Source organism: Melanostigma gelatinosum, assembly GCF_949748355.1.
Source record: "Melanostigma gelatinosum genome assembly, chromosome: 2".
NCBI classification, from domain to species: domain Eukaryota; kingdom Metazoa; phylum Chordata; class Actinopteri; order Perciformes; family Zoarcidae; genus Melanostigma; species Melanostigma gelatinosum.
The window spans coordinates 16091641-16105969 of NC_136635.1; the positions used below are offsets into that span (position 1 = coordinate 16091641).

General features: G+C 42.9%; 1 protein-coding gene across 2 annotated transcripts in view; it reads right to left on the reverse strand.

Annotated features, from left to right (window-relative positions):
* The window catches only part of dagla (diacylglycerol lipase, alpha), a 34145-nt gene extending 26322 nt beyond the window's left edge, over positions 1-7823 (reverse strand). For both annotated transcript variants that reach the window (XM_079289196.1, XM_079289195.1), the window contains exon 1: positions 7317-7823. The gene's annotated coding sequence lies outside the window, so the exon portion shown is untranslated. The remainder of the gene's footprint in view (positions 1-7316) is intronic.
* Positions 7824-14329: the final 6506 nt, after the last annotated feature.

Sequence of the window (14329 nt, forward strand, 5' to 3'; positions counted from 1 at the left end):
TAACCACAATTCGATTTTATTTAGATTTAGAAAGCATAAGCACCCAGCAAAGCAGGTCTGAACAAAATACCAAAAAAAGCAAAAAAGAAATGATTCATTTAAATTTAAAGTTGTTTTGTTTGTAATATGTATGATAAGCATATCATTTAGTTATCGCTACTGAGAATTTAACAAAGCAAACATGACGGAGATAGGTTTGCAGTTTTCAAGGTGTATATTTGAAATTGCATCTCTTACACACATGAAGATAAAGGCTGAATGTCTATTATCAGAATCATCATAACTGTATAACTGCTTCTGTGTGAAGGGAATACTGCTGTTAAAAATAACCTGATTTGTTTAAAGTGTTTGAAAACAAAATGTTATTGCACTTTTGTTCATACAGCAGTACTTTTAAAATAAAAGTGTGCAATACACTACTTTTGAATTCATTATTGAACTTTGCGCATAACAATGTGATTAATTGCAAAACAAACCCCATGCGATTAATCGCGATTAAAAATTGTAATCGTTGCCCAGCACTAATAAATACATTCACTTCCTGCACCTGAAGCTGACACACACCACACACACCCTGCTGTGTTCCTAACCTGAGATCAAAAGAACATCTAAATGTCTAAAAAAGCTGACCTTTAGGGCAACTCTACTACACAGACCAGTCCAGGCGGAGCTGCAGTCCCCGACTCTGCCTACTGCATGAGTCATGCCAACTCTTGACTCTCATCCCGACCTAGTGACTCCGTCTGAATCCAAAGGACATGTGTTTTGTGAAAAAGACTGCGACATATTCCTGCATGCGAGCAGTGCTTTTGTGCTCCGCACAGCGTGCTACTGTGTTCCAGGCCCAGGCCCGTAGCCCACGTGATGCAACAACAATGACGCAACAACGACAGTGCTCCCCGTCCGTCATTATTGCTTTGTGTTCGACATGGACGTGAAACAAACGAGGCAAAGGCATGCAGCACAGCATCGGACACGTTTTACTGAGAGGGACTGCTTTTTGGATTGTCCGATGCATCCACATGGCAGAGCCGAGTCAAACCCACTTACATAAGTCTTTGAACACTATATGGAAGTTTAAAAATCTAGCTGTTCTGTTATGTCTTCATTTGGTCGGTACACACACACACACACACACACATCTACCTTTGCTAACCAAATGTAAACATTAAAACTCACCTGGTCTCCCTGCTCAAAGGATTACACAGAACGCTGTCAATCATTCCTGACGTACAGATACCGGACCTGCATCTAAAATCTGCACAAGCAGCAAACTCGAGTCCCATCTGATCTCAACATTGGTTGTGTATCCCTTGTTTCACAGACAGCAGGTTGATCTGGTAGCAGCAGGTGTTTTCGTATCCTACTCTTCCATCTCACTCACAGTTAGTCTGCTGCAGCAACAGCAGCATCAAGCCAAACTGTGGCACACAGCCGGTTGGTTACAGACTCTTTATTTTCTATTACATTCTTCTCTCCCTGAGAAGCCTCTGCATCTATCACCACTGTAAGCGAGCTCGACAGGAACATTTATTTTGTCTGTCTCCACACACACACACACACACACACACACACACGAGAGCAGCTCTTGCAAACTGGTTTGAAAACAAATGAAAGTTGAGAAATTAGAATACATTATCACAACAGATTAATACAAACCCCGGGTCCTACAGGTGTTTAATTTGCTGCTGCAGCATCATAGTTCAAACCTTAAACTTATCATGAGGTACCGAAAAGTGATCCAACCATAATCTGCAGTATAGTTTGAGCGACAAAAGGTCATCGTGCAATGTTTGTCATTTTCTCATCCTCAACTTGACTTTTGACGTTTCAAGTGTCCAGATTTTCACATTGAAAAAAAAGTCAACGTCACGTACATAACGTGTAATCAGTGTAATCTGTCAAAACCCGGCTGCCAGGCTATGACAAGTATGGAAAGGACACAAGGGATGAGGGTAAATTAAAGGTATTTATTATAACTAAAAACAGAAATAGTCAGCATTGTGAAGTGTGTCAGTAATGTAAACGTGAACGCGTGTGTGATGAAGTGTGGGGTGTTGCCAGCAAAATAAAGGAAGACCAAAACCAAAGTATAAACGGGCAGCCACTGGCAGGGATCGCTCAACGTGCACAGGAGAGCGAGAGCCAGGGCAGAGCAACACTGGAGCCGCTATGCCCGATAGGAGCTCCAGGACCAGGTGCTCTGCATCGGGTAATCTGCCACGATCCTGTGACTCCTTCAGGGTCAAAAGCACACCTTTACAGTGGTTGCAGGCAGGGCCGGCTCAAATCCATTTAACTTTCAAGCACCTCCCAGGCCGACAGAACAGGTATATGATGGTACAGCCACCAACAAACAAACAGGTGGTGTTTTCGCAGGTGCGCACATTTAGTCTGAAACTAAAGAAATACAGGATGCCCAGTTGAAGCTGTGCATCAGTGTAGCAATGTGTTGTGTGTTATGCAGCACTTGATTCAATAAAAGATGAAACATTGTTACGCTTTGCGTGATAGTACTACTGGATGCCATTCTGAAACTGTGTGTGTTTTTGTGGATGTCCATCCAAAGTCGGGACGCTCTGATCTTTCTTGTATAATCAGGCATTTCCTGCTTCAATAGATACGAAATGTCTAAATTGTATCAATCTTAAGCCAAATGAAACAAACCGCTTGTGTACATTCTTCCAGAATCAGTCCAGGCTGTGAGTCTTTACTTGTCCCTGGTTATACAGGACATCGACCGCTCTTCACTCACACACTGGAGGTAAAGAGAGTTATGTAAACTAAGGTGCGTCCAACAAGACACAGGTGAACAGACTGCAGCTTTCACTGCATCATCTGAAAACATCCAATGTATCAAGACATTCAATGCAGCACAGTTAGTGTCTGCAGCAAGTATGAGTGCCCTGTGCCGGTGCACGGGATGTGAATGCTCACACGGCACAATTAGGTGAATGAAAAATGTGTGCATTTTAAAAATAGCTGGGAGTATCTACCTGTTTTACACTCACACAGACCAATGTCTTAAATGTCATTCATATGGTCTGTACACACAAAATGTAAGGACGTGGCTTTGGCCACCGATTGCACAATCAGTTGGTGAACTAATATTAAAGAGAAACTCTGTTGGCACACATTCAGGCACACAAGTACGCAGCGTGCAGGTAGCTTGTTGTGGTGTCAGAATCAATAGGAATCATGGAGAAAATAAAACTATTTGCTGGGGGGGGGGGGGGGGGGGCAGTACAGGCAGGCTGAAGAGGAGTTGGCACACAGTTAGGTGTTGGGCACAGTGTCTAAAGACAATGCTGTTGTACTTGGTTGACATGACGGTTCGACTGCAGCACAGTCCTAAAATCCCTCCGTCTCCTCTGCTCTCTGTCATACGTCCATCTGCTCCAGTCTCTCTCTCTCTCTTTTTCTGCCCGGGTCAGTGTTACACTCTGCTCAGAACAAGATTCTCTCCAGCAAATAGTCACATCCCTGGCTCTGCTCCTGCCGTGTCTCATGATCCCGTCCCTCTTCCCGTCCCATCCACCCCGTCACACTACAGCAGCGTTCTGTCCTCCGTCCATCTCACCCTTTGCCTTTCTCATCTTCTGTCTTCCCAGCCTCCTGCTCTCTCCTTCTACCCACACAATCATTCAGTATTCATATTTTAGAGGACATTTATGAGCATGAAACAGAGCGTGTGCATCTGCACCATTTTCCTACATTTTCTCCTCGAGCCTCCCCGAGCCTCCCCCCCCCCTCCTCCTCCTCCTCCTCCTCCTTATCTAGCTCATCCAGATTCTGGTTTTGGTTTCGTGTTGCTCATCTTTTTTTAGACTGAAAGCCATGTGCCACTCACTCCTACTCTCCCTCTGCCTCGTTCTCCATCTTTTTCTCCCACTGCCACCCACTCAATCCCTTTCACCTCTTCCCACTCCATTTTCTATTCTTTCAGTTGATGTGATTGTATGTGCACTGCACATTGCATGTGTGTGTATTAGGGGTGTCACGGATCACAAACCTCACGGTTCGGTTCGGATCACGGTTCAGGAGTCACGGTTCGGATCATTTTTCGGATCAACAAAGAAAAGGGGAGGAGACAAATATATCTTTGCTTTCCATTTGTTAATTAAAGAACTTCAAGAACACTTAAAGCAAAGAACTTTGGGCTATAGTCTTACATGAAAACAAAAATACTGAATATGTCCAATTTGAAACAAAATTAAATAAATAAATAAAACATTCAAGAATACTCAATTCTGACATCCTCGTCCTTTCATCAATATTGAAAGAAAGAAACAGCCAGTGGGCTAGCTTCCACTGTTTACACTGAACTGAACTGCTCAGCAACAACTTGGGTCTGTTTACTTCCTGTCAGGTTATTCAAATACACAATAATGTTTACCATTACTGTGACACTATTTTCAAAAAGATGAGAATATCTCCATTGTCTGGGGAGAGGGTCGACCTTTCTGTGGTGACTGGAATATTATTGGGCCCGTCTAGCTTCACTCTGATACTTCTGTCAGCACCTGAACCAGGTGTGTGTCTGTGTGACTCTCACAGAGGGGGCGTGTCTACAGCACCTGCCCCAGGTGTGTGTCTGTGTGACTCTCACAGAGGGGGCGTGTCTACAGCACCTGCCCCAGGTGTGTGTCTGTATGACTCTCACAGAGGGGGCGTGTCTACAGCACCTGCCCCAGGTGTGTGTCTGTATGACTCTCACAGAGGGGGCGTGTCTACAGCACCTGCCCCAGGTGTGTGTCTGTGTGACTCTCACAGAGGGGGCGTGTCTACAGCACCTGCCCCAGGTGTGTGTCTGTATGACTCTCACAGAGGGGGCGTGTCTACAGCACCTGCCCCAGGTGTGTGTCTGTGTGACTCTGTGTTACAGGGAAGACAAAATGTTCCCAAACTTGCGACTTAAATGACGCCGCGGCTTCTGATGTTCCTCCGCTCGCCATGACTTCACCGTTAAATGCTTCTAAGCTGCTCCGTTCACGTGAACACACTACTGCTTTATATCTGTTCACTGACACTCTGCATTGATATTCGGGGACTTGTTACTTGAAAAGGAACAGCAGCAGTAGAACTTTATTACACACTATGATGATTACACTGTAGAAAAAAAGAAATACTCGATTGATCCGCGGTTCACAAGTGATCCGAACCGTGAGGGCTGATCCGAACGGATCACGGATCGATCCGTGATACCACTACTTATTTGAATCACATGTCCCATGATGCACTCGACAGTGTTAATGGCCTGGTCATCTGTCATGAACTTACATTTCAAGCCCCATGTTTGACAAATGAATACCAAGCGGTAACTGGCAATCTTGTTTTCCAATAATTAAATTCATACCTGAAGTGAATATTTGCAGTTTCACTTAAAAGTGTAAAGGTTTCCCTCAAATCACGACCCAGTTCGGCTGATATGTGTAAACATATTGATTAATGGAAGGGAGTTTTCCACTAAATGCATCTGTTCAAAAGTAGAATTGTGTTTATTCTCACACAAGCACTCATCTACAAGTCCTCTATGCAGTACAGACGGACTGCTGAGATTTTAAAGTCCTATAACTACATACAACTTTAAACCCACGCCCATCGTCAGTTTAGGACTGCTGCTCATTTATACCTTTTACATGGTATGTGTTACTACATAGAAGTACATGTATTAGACCCTGTCCTGTAGATGAACTCATTGTATCTGAACTCTAACCATCCCTGATTTACACATGCAACAAGACTTCGCACATTCATTTAAGGCTGTTGTCCGAATTATATGAGAAATAAGCGGTAATTGAATACTAACTAAATGCTCTACTTTGCTGCGGCTTCCTCCCAGAGCAGAGTGATTCCTTGACTACCTGTTAACACCCAAACACCAGCACTGGCCAGTTCAGGCCAATCATGTAAAATAATTAGTCAATATTAGAGAAGAGGAGCTCGTTTTCACACACAAGGTCACACATTGTGTGTGCGTTTTGGAAAACAAAGAGACAACATACTGTATCTGCCAGGACTCGCTGGAGGCACTTGGTTTCCACTATGGGTTGAAGCCTACAGGGATGCCAGGGAACAAAGTGTAAACACTGGTGTTGATGCAGCCCTACATGGATGGGCTTGGGTTGATTTTTTTTAGGTTGAAAATGATGATTGTGTAAGCTTGTCTATACGCAATAGGCTTCAGGTAAGAGGCAGGACGCAGTGCAGAAATGAGAATAAAATAAGAAAGATGTCAATAAAAGCTGGACTTTAGTCCTCAACTCATCTGTGAGCCACAGACACTCTGCCCCTAACAAACTCATCTGGTACTTTAGCATAAACAGAAGACTACAACAGGTCTAAACTACACTATGTGCCACTTTAAGTGTACCGACTAATATTTCATTATCATCTCTTGTTGTGCTCAAACAGTGTACAACTATTTTAGACTAGATTGTCACATTATTAAATTACAAAGCACTTTGAGCTGTCCATTATGCGCGTTGGGACAGCTTGGCACTGCAACCGACACCTCATTTATCTCATTTATGCTGAAACATTGCTTGATGTAGGCATTTTGCACTTGCATGGACGTAGATAAGAACTGCATCCACAACTGGAAGTCGTGAGGAAAGGACGGTCCTAATTATCAGCGAAATATTCTCAGTGTGAGTGATAAACTGGTGTGACATTCCCCTTACTGTTGCTGTGCCAGGTCCTATTCTTAAAAAGGAAACATGTCATCTACTGACCAACCAAAAGCACATACTCTGCAAATTATACAAGTCTGGTTCGTCAAGTCTCCTTCTAGTAAGGAAAAAAAACAAACAGTGGAGTGATCATATAGCTTATAAATAAGAATAAGAAAATAAGTCAACAGCAATGTTGGTAATGGGGTCTGTCATTTGACTTACTTTAACTGAATACTTTGGCGAGCTGGCAGCACTTTACACCAACTGAAACTATCACATCACTTTGCAGCTTGTGATGAGCATTTGTCATTATCATGGCATTTTACACAGTAAATTAAAAATATATATATTACACTATAACTGAACTATATGTAGCTGCAGTCCTGGGTGTTTATAGGTGCATGTAGGTAGGTAGGGCAGCAGCAGCGGCGGAAGTAGCCTCTCATCTCGGTTGATCCGGACGGCTGCCTCAGGTGGCATCTTGCGGGCCTGTAGCTAACAGAGATGTGGCCTAAGAAATGTGTGTCAAAGCAGCACTGAAGCGAGGATTAAAAAGCCGGGTCACGCTGCCCGCGCTGCATGTGCAGAGAGCCGACGGCAGGTAATCAGTCACACTGTCACTCCCTTCATCCTGCTGCTCACCTGTATTTTGACGGTGCCTTGCCAAGACCCACTGCATCGGTTCCGCTCGCTCTCCCATATCCTTCCGACAGCCGACCAGCCTCAGTCTCCCCGGCCCAGGGTTTGGAGGAGGAGGAGGAGGCGGAGGAGGAGGAGGGGGGGGTCTCACAAATGCCTCACCGATAGAATTATAACAACCGTACAGACTTCATTACAACTGGTAGGATGAATGGATCCACAGACATCAAAGAGCCGCAGCTTACTCGGTTATGAGCCGGCTGTCAGGCGAGCCTGGTGCATGCCATCAAAGAGCGTTGTAAATTACACGGTCGTGTTCCACCCGTTTGGAGAGACCGACAGCTTCTTGGTTCTCCGCGTAATTGCAACACGTCGTCGGCTGTGGCAGCTCACGGAGTGTGGATCATTAGTCACGTCCCTCCGTCGGAGATCGGCATGATGATTTCTATCAACAGAAAAAAAAAAAAGGGTCGCAGTGCCGCGGGGGGGTTTGACGAACAAAACGACCTCTTTTCGATCTTCACGTTGTCGTCAGCAGCTTGTGTGTGCCATCAGCCGGACAACTCCCGAACTCCGGCACGGGTAGCAGCTAAACGGAGGCAGCATTTCCACAGGATCTCTGGCCCAACCCCTCGGACAATTTCTCCCACAGAAAAAAAATACGCACGAATCGGCTATTCCCCTTCCGCATCTGCCTGCGCAAATCCCGTACAACGTTATGTTTACGCACAGCTGACTCGGGTATTGGTTTTTTTCAAGACCGCAGGGCACTTCATAGATCCTGCAGCGAAAGGGCGCCACTGGTGGTTCCTGAATATCAAGGAATCCGCTCCTGAATCAAAGAGGGCGGTGTTTTCCGAGAGGGTGCCGCTCCCTTTGTTAAATCACACAGACAGACCCCGACGGGGTCTCTTGTTTGGTTTGTGAGTTGTTCGTTTTCAGGGAGATGTCTGTTTGTTCAAAAACAATAAATTCAACTAACTTAACGCAAACATGTCAAAAAGCGTATTTGATTGGGCCCAGTTCCACGGCGACAGCGATGCAGGCACATATTGACGTGTGCGGCAAATAAACACGACTTGTACAGGCATTATTTGTCTAAAACGTATACAAATCTGCATTTTAAACTATCAAAAAATCATGTTGTTCACTGGGTCTGATTTGGACCTTAGCTTAGGCCATTTAGTCATAGCCTACGTGTAGGAGGTGTTTGATATTCAAGTTTGAGTTGTTGTTGACAAATTTGGGTTCAAACCCGATCGCTTTCGCCGTGTATTTTGCGTCAACCAGTATCCATTTCACCGACATCTCCGTACTTAACCGATTACCATCTTGACAAACTGGAATCTTTTTTCGACGTGTGATGGGCGTGGATCAGCGTCACCTCGTTACATGTACACATGGAAGTGTGTACTGTCGTCTGTCGAAAAAGCGAAAGCTATGCCATCAATGTATTAAAAAGGAGATCCAGTTCCTGGGAAAACATCACGAGCGCACTTCCTCGTCCAGTCACAGGGACTTCTCACTTTCACACAGGCTGCTGACCTCAGGGCTGTTTTTTTTGTATTGTAATATTTCGGAATAGCACATTTGTATGGACAAAGGCAAATGTGATGCAGGGTTACAACCCTTCACAGAGAAGAATGCAACATGACTCATTTAGTGTCCAACCCTCTCATGAGAACTGACAGAAGAGAAGATGATGGCGAGGAGTATCACTGGAGCGTGTGCTGGTGGGGGAAAATGCAGAAAAGCACTGCTAATTCTGCCCCAATTTCATAACAACAATCTGTCCTTGGACTGCATGTGTGACCTCTATGTGTGTGAGTGCACTTGTTGTCAATCACTGGTAATGTCCCTCTGACATGTTTTCTTTTAGTTCGGTTAAAGAGAGCTCTCCCTCAATGTTGAGCCCTCTGCACAACACAGAGGGCACAGTTAATGTGGTTACCCACAGCTTAAAGATTGTGGTACTGTCAACTCTTAAAAATAAACAAATGAATAAGTAATCATCAGAATTTTTCTCTGTACATGTCAATGTATATGTTTTATACCACAGAGGGTGTTTACATCCATGATAAACAGTCTGCTGGCCTGTCCGTCTGCTCTTGCTTTGTTTATGATTCCTACAAACCAGAACAATCAAAGTCAGAAACAGGTTTTTTACATTTTCACACTCAAGGAATTTTCCTTAGTATTTTGGTGCAGAAATATGCAAATATCTGGATTTATTTATTGCAAAGAGCTGTACATTGTTTAAAGGGAAAATGATGGGATGTGTAAAACACTGACTGTCAATAATATGGACAGAAACAGCCTCATACACACCCAAAGGTGAAAGTCAGCCCTTTAACCTCAGTCATTGTTTAATCTGAACTCAAATGTGCTTGAGTACAGAGCCAAAACAATTCCAATTTCATTTTCTAAATACTCTTTCCTACTGCATCGCACTTGTGCTAAATTAAAGTGATAGTTATTTGTAGCCATAAAAACTCTCTGGATTGAGAATATTCTTGATTAAAAAAAAAGCTCTAAAACCCAGGATGTAATTTGATTACATCCTGGGTTTTCGTGTCGTGGAATAGAACCCCCCTGTTTTTAAGGACTAGATGGTACATCCCAGTCTCTCCTTCTCTCCCTCTCTAAATCTCCTCCCTCCTTCTTTCAGTGTCCTCCATCTCTCTTCCTCTCATTTTCGTATATACTCAGGACATTCTCACTTCCAGAGACTGTTGCAGTTCCTCCTCCGTCTGTTATTCTTGTAATCTCTACAGAGCTGCTGGAGAGGTATGTAATGTCCTTATTTCCTCTCATCACATCAGTGCAGGATGCAATTGGAAGCATTTTTGTAAAGACGTGTCCAGCCTACTTTTTGTAAAGGGCGAGCTGCTATGATGTGTTCATTCAAAATGAGCAGTGTTTACTGTTCTTCATTTTCTTCCCCTCATTTGCGTTTCACTGATTTCCTCGCAGTCATGGGGGTCCTTATTTCTTCCCTCCATCTTGTCCTCCATTGATAGCACACATGATTTGTGCAGTTTTACAGAGAGAACTGAGAGCAAGACGAGGGGAAAGATTGAATCCACACGTTATTGCATCTGCTAGTTGTTGGGGTCAAAGAAATAGAGATTCAGTCCGAGACTCTGAACAATCTCTGCAGCTGCAGTTCCATCTTCAGCCATTGCAAAACTGATAGATTTTCCAATGAAAAAGCGTGACACAGGAAGCTGTTGTGACATTATTTTTTCAATGGAAGGTTATGTCACAGCTGCCGAGACCAAAATAAACGATTCCCTGTCCTCTGAGCGTCAGCGTGTTCCCATCAATGTCATCTTTTTCCAAGGTCACATATAAGGCCCCACCATGACTGCTTCACCGTTGTAGTGAATCAAAGATGTTAAAGGCCTCCTTTGTATGCCAGTGTCTCTACATTCAGCAGAGCAGATAAAATGCTGTCGGAGCCTAAATCAGAGGGATAATCTGTCTGTGTCTGTTTGCTGTGTTTCCTCAGTGAAGCAGCACAGAGCTGACCTAATAAAGACTCCTCCTGACCAGACCACACCTCTGTCCCTGAGTCGATGGAAACCAAGGCCAGGTTCGGGGCTCCGGCACCCAAGGCGGCAACTAAAGTAGAGAAGAAGGAGCCGGCAGCCCCACGCAAGGCTGACCCTGCCCCTGCAGCCCCTGAGCCAGAGCATCCTCCTCCCCAGGATGGGGCAGCAGAAGCTGAAGCAGCAGCGGCAGGCGACGAGGCTGCAGCCTCCGGCACAGACTCTTTGGAACACCTGAAACCCTTTCTCATTGGTGGTGCCGTTGTGGCTGCAGGAGCCATCTTGCTGGGAGTGTTGCTAATGGCGAGGAGAAATTAAGTATGTATTGGGGTATGAGTTAGAGTTGTGTTGCCGGGTAGTTTACAGACTATTATGGTAGAGATGGGGTATGGGGAGTCACTGTGTATCTTATATTTTTGTTTTTTTTTGCCTGCTTTCACTTGTAGTGAATCCAACCACTCAAGTTTCGATAAAGGATGTATATGGAGCATAATTACACATCATATATGCATGAAGTTGCCTCAATACTGCATCTGATCTGTATTAATCCCTTTTATAAAAAGTACTTAGCTAAAAGCCTAAACTCTATACAGGCAGCTACATCAACTGCTTCATGTTGTTTAATCCCGTTTCCACAAATATTGACAAATAATTGCAATATGTGTAAATTCTTGCTCCGAAAATCAGCCTGGTTCCCTTTGCTAAAAGATAATGATTCATGAAGTTGAAACTTGCATTAATACTGGCTATCAGAGTTGTTCTAAGGTGTATTTGACCTTTAAATAAGACAATTGAAAGAGTGCAATTAAAAAAATAGTTTAAAAATAATAAAAAGAAAATAAAAAACATGCAGTGGTTTAGGAATGGGATGTAGCAGATTGTAGGAGATAAAACATGTACAGTGTGTGTCAGAGAAATATATAGTGAAGTTACCTCTTGCTGTAGAATAAGAAAGAATTTTATGTTTCTGTCAAATGATGTCACAAATCAATAACCTTTCATGTCTCTCACAACGTCCACAGTCGTGCTGGTTCAATCTCACAGTAGATAGCGGTAACAGGCTGAACAGCCATTAGTGTTGCATTACCAGGTTTACAGCCTGCTACCAAAACATGGGAGTTGTTTTTGTCTTCACTGTGCTCCACTTAAAAAAAATCCAACCTTCATTCATAACCATGTACAACTTGAATGTAAAGAGAGTGGTCTGGGATAATGAAAGTGGGGTGTAGATGAACTACTGTTGTAAAGTATACTCAAAAAGTCACACTTTTGTTGCAGGAAGCTCTCACCTGTACAGTTGTACACCATAGTGGCCACTCTTATGTAAAGCTCATGGGGATCCATTGCATAAGATGGCAGAAAGACAGTTCTGACCATTCGTTGATTTTAAACACATTGCTGGCCAAAAATATTGCAAGAACATATGTCATTCACCACAATCATCACCTCAAACACATCAAAAAGATGGTATGCCAACACCAACACAAACTTCACATTACATTGTACGAGGCAGTGTACCAAAAAAAAAGAAGAGAGAACCTATTTTCATAATTTTAACAGCGTATAAATGCAATAATTCAGATAGGACTCCTCATTTAGCACATGTGCTGTAGCAAGTTCAATTATATAAATGATGATGTAACAATATTGTTGGTGATGATGATGTATGAAGTTAGTGATGGCAATGATGGTGATGTTATAAATGATGATGATGGCAATGATTATGTATTTCATGGTGACTGTGATGATAACTATTACGATATATTTTTGATATATTTCTAACATATTTTCCTGATGCACACTCCCCTCTGCCCCCAAACTCCTAAATGTATAAAAGAAGAGGTCTTAATCCAACCTTTATTAAAGACAGTGAACAAGCCCAAGTGAATATTTCTTCATTTGCACAGAATTAGGGATCATATATTTGCAGACAGAGTGTCAGCTTGGTGAGTTTCACGTTTCAAATTGAAGTGGTACTTTGACTATTAGGACATTTTACAAGCAAACAAATGGAATTACATGAACAAAAAAAATCATATATATACTGAATATATTTAAATTCATTCCAGTATTATCTGTGTTATTTTTCAGTGATTTCTTGATCTGTTTTTTGCAACTTTACAAAACATATGACAAAAACGAACATGCACTTCTCTCATGGGTCCATGTGTTTGATAGGACAGGTCTATTGAACACAGAGAGCCAAACTTGGTGGCGAATGAAATATACTTTGTTATCAATGATGTAATGAGTCACACAGCGTAGACACTTGTTATTTATACTGCCAGCAGATCACAAATATCGTCTGTTCATGGATAATTGGCAAAATGTTCGATGATTACCACACACTTTCTCTTTCTGTCAAAGTTAGTCTTGATTGATGTTTGATGGAGGAGGAGCCATAAGGTCAATGATGACGGAGGGTTTATAGTGAGAGTTCGATGATGAGTGGTGAATTAATAATATGTGTTGGTGACTTCAACCCACCAGGATTGAAACTATTCACTTATTTAAAAGTGTATTTAAAGGAAATGTTACAGCATGTTATTTTCTCTTTTGGATTTAGAAATGGAAAATTTGAAATGAGATCAAAACATCTCTACTGTTTTGGGGCGCCCGTGGCTTACTGGGTAGAGAGGGTTGTCCGCCAACCGAAAGGTCACCGGTTCGATCCTCGGCTGCAGCGTGTCCTGTGTCGAAGTGTCTCTGAGCAAGACACTGTACCCCTAACTGCTCCCCGGGCGCCTGCCATTGGCAGCCCACTGCTCCCTATATATATACAGGGATGGGTCAAATGCAGAGAATAATTTCCCCACCGTGGGACTAATAAAGGAATGTTTCTTCTTCTTCTTTCTTCTCAAAATCAAACAAGTGAATTCATCTGACTCTGGACTGTATTTCTGTGGATAGTACTTCAGCAAAAAAACGATTATTTTTGATGAAACTTTGTTTACAGGTTCAAGGGAAGATTGTTGTTAAGTTGTATCTGTTTTTGAATGAAGTGACCTGTTAGAGGAAAACTATCAACTTCAGTTTCATTTGAGTGAAATTCATGATGTGGACTTAAGTTCATTGGTCTGGCTGTTAAAGGAAACGTCAGACAGGCACTTCATGAGAGCTACTGGATCTCTTATTTTTGGTTGATTGATTGTATATATTCTGCATTAGTGCGTCAGTATGATGAAGAAATACAGCATTGCTTTAAAGTTTGAGGAAAGGATTGTAAATTGAGATCAAACATATTGTCTCTTTCATTCAGCTCAATGAAGAACAGAATCCACAACAGCGTGAGGTGAATCAACTGTTCAACTTTAGAGGTGGTGCTTTGTTTCTTGTTGGCCATGAACTGTAAGTTCTCATGGGTTCTACACCGACAGGTTTCATGATCAGCCTCTGGGCACCACATCCCAAAATGGTCTTACGTGCAGAAACAGGAATAGGAGAATCTGATGTTCACTTTCTGAA